Below are 7,770 nucleotides of genomic sequence, written 5' to 3' on the forward strand. Positions count from 1 at the left end.
TGCTCTTGGCAAGGGAATTAGGATTCGCAACGAAGATAGGCTTATAACTTAAGGAGTCATACACATAGAGAATTTAGCTATATAATGGCGGCGTTGTCGAAGCCCGCGGGCATGATTTATCTAAGCATACTCTCATAGCTATAGCTATCCGCGGCCTTGCTAGTATCTTCTTAGTTTTCTTTTCTAAGATAGAAAATAAGATTATAAGAAAGATTACTAATAGAGCCCTTAATGCACTTAGATCTAGTAACTAAGAGATTCTTTAATATAACTATAACTATTATTATACTTATTTTAATCTATTAAGTAGTAATAACTATAAGACTTATACTTATAACTATAGTTTAAATATATTTTTTATTTTTTAAATTATTAAAAATATATAAAGTTACTTATATTATTTAATATTAACCTAGACTAGGCATAGAGAGCTATTTTTAATAGGTTAGATAAGTTAAAAATTAAACTTATTATAACTTTTAAAATTAAATATTAATTAAAAAATATAAATAAAATAGTTTTTAATAATAAATAAAAAAAGTATTTTAAAAATATAAAGAAAATACCTAAGTAATTATAATTGTAATAAATAATATTTTAAGTAAATTAAATATAAATATAAAATAATTATTTTTTTATTTATTTATAGATTTCTTATTTAAATAGCTTTAAGCCTAAAAGGTTTTTTATTAAAATATTAAATATATTAAATTATAATTTTTAATACTAAAATTTATATTAAGTTATAGTAAATTATTTATAATTAAACTTTATATTAATATATATAATAAGCAAGTATAATAGTTATATAAGTATTATAAAAATCCCTTAACTTATGTCTTCTTTATTTAATAATTATTTCTTAATTACCTAGTATATTATTAGCTTTTATTAAGGCTAAGATACTTCTTGCCCTTTAGGCTATATAAAATAACCCTAAGTTAAATATCTAACGAGCTATAATTATCTATAAGGTTTATTATTATATCTTATATTATTAATAGCATAATATTTAATCTTAATATAATATTATCTAGAAATTATATTAGCTATCTAATTTAGAGGAATAAATCCTTATTTATTTTATTCTTAACCTAGATTTATAAAGATTTCCCCTATAGCTATATAATGTAAAGGAAATAACTAATTAATTACTTATTAACTAAGATATATTATTAATTAATATATATTAGGCTTATAAATTTATTAAGTAGCACTTAGACCTTAAGATATATTTTTTTTAAAAATATAATTATTAAAGAGCTAAATATAAAGATCTAATTATTATTTATAATTAATTTTAGCTTATAGTAAATATAATTATAAAGTATAATATCTAATTAAATAATATCTATAATTTTAATAAGACTAACTTTCTTATAGCTATAATTATAAGTAAAAGAATTATTATAGGTTTAAAAAGGTATTTAAAGCTAAAGTTTATATAATTTAAAAACTAAGAATAGATTATAATTATTTAAGTAATTTATATAAAAAGCTAAATAATTTAATTATTTATTATTAATATAAGCTAATATTACTTTATTAATTAATACTAAGATAATAACCTCTTAGGTAATTAAATTATTATAATAACCTAAAATAACTAAATAAATAATAGAATTAGCCTTAAATAGCTTAAATATTTAAATTAATATATATTTAATTAATTAATTAATTTTTATTATTTTTCAATCTTTTATAATTATAAAAATTATTAATTTATTAAATTTAAGAAATATTATAAAAAATAAAAATATATAGCTTTATATATTATTTTTTATTTATTTATTTTAGCCGCTTAATATTAAATATTTTAATATTTTAAAGTAAGCTTATAATTAAAAAATAAAATAATTAATTAGATATTTTATAATTTATATTTTAAAGATTAAATTTTTTTTAGCCTTTTATATAATATATAAGATTATTATAATAAAACGAAATATTAAGGGGGCTTTTAAAAGAGCTAATTTTATTTTTTTTAACCTAAAAATAATAGTCTTAAAGCTTAATATATAACTATAGACTTTAATATTTATTAAGGAGGTAATTAATCTTTTTACCCTTTAGGTTATAAAGACCCTAAGGATTATACTTAAGGCTAGATTTTAATTTAAATACCTTAGAAGATAAATTAACAAATATTAAAATATCTTCTTAGAATTAATCCTTAAAGCTTTATAATTTCTTATAAAAGAAATAAAAGTTATTATATATAAAGTTATTATATTAATAGGTAAAGTAAAAGACCTTTAAGAAATAAATAAAATATTAAATTATTATTAAAAAATAAAAAAGCTTAAATTATAAAAAAAAAATAATAATAATAAATGAAAAAAGGTAAATAATTAATTAAATAAATATTAATATATAAATAGTAATAAAATTATCTAAAAGTAATAATTAAAGAAAATTAATTAAGCTAAGTATTTAGTATTATTATATATATAATAATCCTAGCTATAATATAAGGACTTATTAAGTAATAATAAAGATATTTAAGAAAAAGTATAATAAGTAGTTTTAATTAATTAAATAATTTATAATATTTTTATAATAATTTTTTTAAAGAAAATTAAGAAAAATATAATACTTATGTATTTATAATACTTACTTATTAAGTATATTAGTAATTAAGGAAAATTAATATAATTAAGTATTTAGTATTATAATATTTATAGTAAGCTTAGATATAATATAAGGACTTATTAAGTAGTAATTAATATATCTAAGAAGAAATATAATAAGTAGTTTTAATTAATTAGATAATTTATAATATTTTTATTTTAATTTCTATCTTTATAATTAGGATTTTTAGAATACTTATATAATTATAATACTTACTTATTATATATATTAATTAATAATAATTATAATTAACTAATTAATTAATTAATAACTAATTAATTAATAACTAATTAATTAATAAATAGAATATTAATAAGATTATAATTATTATTTTTTATAAAAACCTTTAATTAGATAATTAAAGTAGTATAGCTAATACTTATTAATATACTTTTTAGTATAACTAAGATAACCTTAGCGAGGAGGTTTATAAGCTTTATAAAGATATAAAAACTATTTATAATAAGCTATAAGTAATAATATTAAATAGAGGCCTTAAGAGTATTAATATAAGTATATAATATAGTAATTTATTATTAATTAAACTTATAATCTTTAATTATATTATATTTTTTTTACTTAGCTTTTTTTTATTTAGGTATAATATTAATAAAAAGTTTAGCTTTCTTAAAAAATATAAAAGTAGCAGGCAGGTATAAAACTAATCTAACAGACTTAAAGATTAATTAGTATTAGCATAATATGCTAGTACTGCCTGCTATATTAGTATATAAGGAGGCCTAAGCACTATATATCTTTAAAAAAAAAGGCTTTTTTTATTAATAGCTTTTAAAAATATATTATAAAAAAAAGAAATATTATATTATTAAAGATATTAAATTCCTCAAGGAGTTAAAAAATAATATCAAGTATAAGATATAAAGTATAATACTTTTCATAACTATAAAGATTTTATATATTATTAAATAAAAAGATTAAAAAAGTCTTATAACTAGCTAGGATTTAGCTATGTATCTATAGGTATAATATTAAGAAATAAAAGTTATTAATATTATAAGTTTTAAAAAAATTAATTCTTAAAGTTAATATTAAAGTTTTATAAACTTAAAAAGATTTAATATTAAGATTTAATATTTAATTAAACCTTAAAAATAAATAGGAATTTAAAAAATAAATAAAGTATAAAATAAATTATTATTAAATATATTATTAATTTAAAAATAAATTTTATTAAATTTAATAATAATTAATAAAATAAGTTAATATAATTATTTAAATTTTTAAAAATTTAATTAAATTATTTATTATATATTATATTTATAATTATTATATAATATATATTTATTTATAATTAAATTAATAAATATATTATTAACCTTTTATATAAAATTTTATTTTATTTATTAAGAAACGTATAAATTAAGTATTTTATTTCTTAATATTTTTTTAAGTATATTATATAAAATATATAATTTTTGTAATTATATTTTTTTAGTATAAAATATTAAAAAATATTTATTTTTTATTATAAATAAAAATAGTTTTAATATATTGAATAAAATTATTTAAAAATTAATATTAATAATAAATAAAATCTTATTTATTAAATAAAAAAATAACTTAAAGCTTATATAAATAATAATTAAAAGTTTAATATTTTAAAAATTTAAGAATAATTATAAAATATTAAAAGGTTTTTTAATTTTAGTAATATAGAAAATTAAATAATTAAAAATAATGTAAAATAATTTTTAGGTTTTATAGTAATAAAATTAATATATTAAGAAAATAAATTAATATAATTATATATTAATTTATTATTAAGTATAAATATTTTAATTAAAATATATTAAATATTTGAAAATATTATTTTATATTATATTATTATTACTAATAATATTTAAGTATAATTAAAAAATATTATTTTATTAATATTAATTAATAATATATTTAATATTAATTTAAATATTAAAAAAATATATAAATTTTAAGAATAATTAAAAAGTTTTATAAATATAAATATAATATAATTTTAATATAAAATAATAAAATAAATAGATTTCTTAATATATTTATTTAGTTAATATATTAGTTAGTTTTAATATAAATATATAATTAAGATTATTATAATATATTATTATATTAAAAACTTTTTATATATATTTTATTATATATAAAAATTTATATATAGTTTTAAAATTAAGTTTTTATATTTTAATATATAATAAAATATATAAAATATTAAAATTTTATTAAAAAAATTTATTTATATATATATATTTAAAATAATTTTAATTTTATAATAATATAATATATAAGTAAATTTATAATATTAAAAATATTTTAAATATAAAATTAAAAAATATAAATTACTAATTAATCTTTTATATAAATATTTATTTTAAATTTAAAAAATATATTTTATATTTTATTATAAATATATATTATTATAATATTTTTATTAGATTAAAATATAATTTATATTGAATAAAGATCTTTTTTTAATAAATAATTATATATTTAATATAATTATTTTTAATTAAAATTTACTTAAAAAATAAAATAAAATAATAATAAATTATTATTATATTACTTTAAGCTACCTAAAATCAGAATTAAAATATCTTACTTAATATCTTAGTAGTTTTAATAATAAAGGCTCTATGCCTAAAGCTAAAGGTCTTAATAGGCTTAAATTAATAAGGTTTATCTATATAATTATTTATAGCTTTAATAATATACTAAAGCTAGCTCTATTTATAATAACTAGCTTATATCTTAACTAACTAAAAAGGTTAAAATCCTTATAAAAATCACCCCTTTACATAGTAACTCTTCCCTCTAATATTAACCTTCTAATCGCAATTCTTAACTACTTAAAGAAATTAAAATCACATCTATTATCCTTATAAGAAAAGGTTTAATTATAACTAATAATAACTACTATAACTAATTAATTAACTAATTAATAACTAATTAACTAGTTAATAATATATTAAGGGGATTATAATAGTATTTCACAGAGAGCTTTAACTAAATAATTAAAGTAATATAGCTAATACCTATTAGTATACCTTTTAATATAATTAAAATAACCTTACCGAGGAGGTCTATAAGCTTCGCAAGGATATAAAAAGTATATATATTAAGCTATAAGTAATAATATTAAATAATAGCCTTAGAAGTATTAAGATAAGTATATAATATAATAAACTAATATTAATTAAACTTATAATCTTTAATTATAATATTTTTTTTTTACTTAGCCTTTTTATATTTAATTATAATATTTATAAAAGGTTTAATTTTATTAAAAAAAAGCTTTTTTTCTTAAAGGCTTTTAAAAAAAAGCTAAAAAAAAAAAAGAAATCTTATTAATAAAAATATTAAATTCCTTAAGGACTTATAAGATAATAAGTAATATAAGGTATAAGTTATAATACTTATAATAGTTATAAAGACCTTTTATACTACTAAATAAGAAAATTAAAGAAGTCTTATAGCTAGCTAAGATCTAGCTATATAGTTATAGGCATAATTATATTAGGAAATAGGGGTTATTAGCGTTATAGGTATTAAAGGGATTAATTCTTAGAGTTAGCATTAGAATTTAAACCTAAAAAAAGTTAGCGCTAGGGCTTAGCGCTAGACTTAGCGGTAAATAAAAGTCTATTGGTTTAATTAATTAAATCTATTTAGTTAAATATATAATATATATATCTTAGCTTATATAAATATATAAATAATAGTAATTTTAATAGTAGTTTTAATAATAAAATAATAAATTATATTAATTTTATTTATAAAATTATTTTAAAAATAAAAATTTAATATTTTTTTTATTCAATTTTAAAATAATATAATAATATAAATAATAATTTTATAAATATTTTATATTATTAATAAATATGTAATTAAGTAATATTAAAAAAATACTTTAATATATATAAAATAATATTAAAATCTTTTTTATTAATAATATATTTTTTAAAAATTAATATATTAATAGGAAATTAAATTATAAATTTTATATATTTTATATATTTATATATATAAATATTAAATGTATTATATTTTTACTTAAATGATTAATATATATTTTTAATTTATTATTAAAATTACTATTAAAATAACTATTATTCTATTTATATAAGCTAAGATATATATATTATATATTTAACTAAATAGGTTTAATTAATTAAACTTATAGACTTTTATTTACTACTAAGTCTATCGCTAAGCCCTAGCGCTAACTTTTTTTAGGTTTATAGAACTCTGATGCTAACTCCGGGAACTAATCCCTCTAAAACCTATAACGCTAATAACTCTTATTTCCTAATATTATACTAATAGCTATATAGCTAGATCCTAGCTAATTATAAGACTTCTTTAATCCTCTTATTTAATAATATAAACAGTCTTTATAGTTATTATAAGTATTATAATATATGCCTTATATTACTTATTATCATATAAGTCCTTAAGGAATTTTATATCTTTACTAATAAAATCTTTTCTTTTTTTTAGCTTTCTTTTATAAGCCTCTAATAAAAAAAGCTCTTTTTTAATAAAATTAAACCTTTTATTAATATTATAACTAAGTAAAAAGAAGCTAAATAAAAAAAGGATATTATAACTAAAGATTATAAGTTTAATTAATATTAACTTATTATATTATATATTTATTTTAATACTCTTAAGGTTATTATTTAATATTATTACTTATAGCTTATTATATATACTTTTTGCGCCCTTATAAAGCTTATAGACCTTCTTAGTAAGGTTATCTTAGTTATATTAAAAGGCATACTAATAGGTATTAGTTATATTACTTTAATTATTTAGTTAAAAGTCTTTGTAAAAAGTAATTATTATAATCTCCTTAATGTATTATTAATTAGTTAACTAGTTATTAATTAATTAATTAATTAGTTATAGTAATTATTATTAGTTTTAATTAAACCTTTTTTATAAAGATAATAAAAGTATAATTCTTTAAGATTTTAATCTCTTTAAGTAGTTAAGAATTATAATTAGAAGGTTAATATTAAAGGGGAGAGCTATTATATAAAGGGGATTTTAACCTCTTTAGTTAGTTAAAATATAAGCTATTTATTATAAATAGACCTAGCTTTAATATATTATTAAAGCTATTAATAATTATATAGATAAACCTTA

The sequence above is a fragment of the Fusarium falciforme genome, chromosome 10 (assembly GCF_026873545.1).
Source record: "Fusarium falciforme chromosome 10, complete sequence".
NCBI classification, from domain to species: domain Eukaryota; kingdom Fungi; phylum Ascomycota; class Sordariomycetes; order Hypocreales; family Nectriaceae; genus Fusarium; species Fusarium falciforme.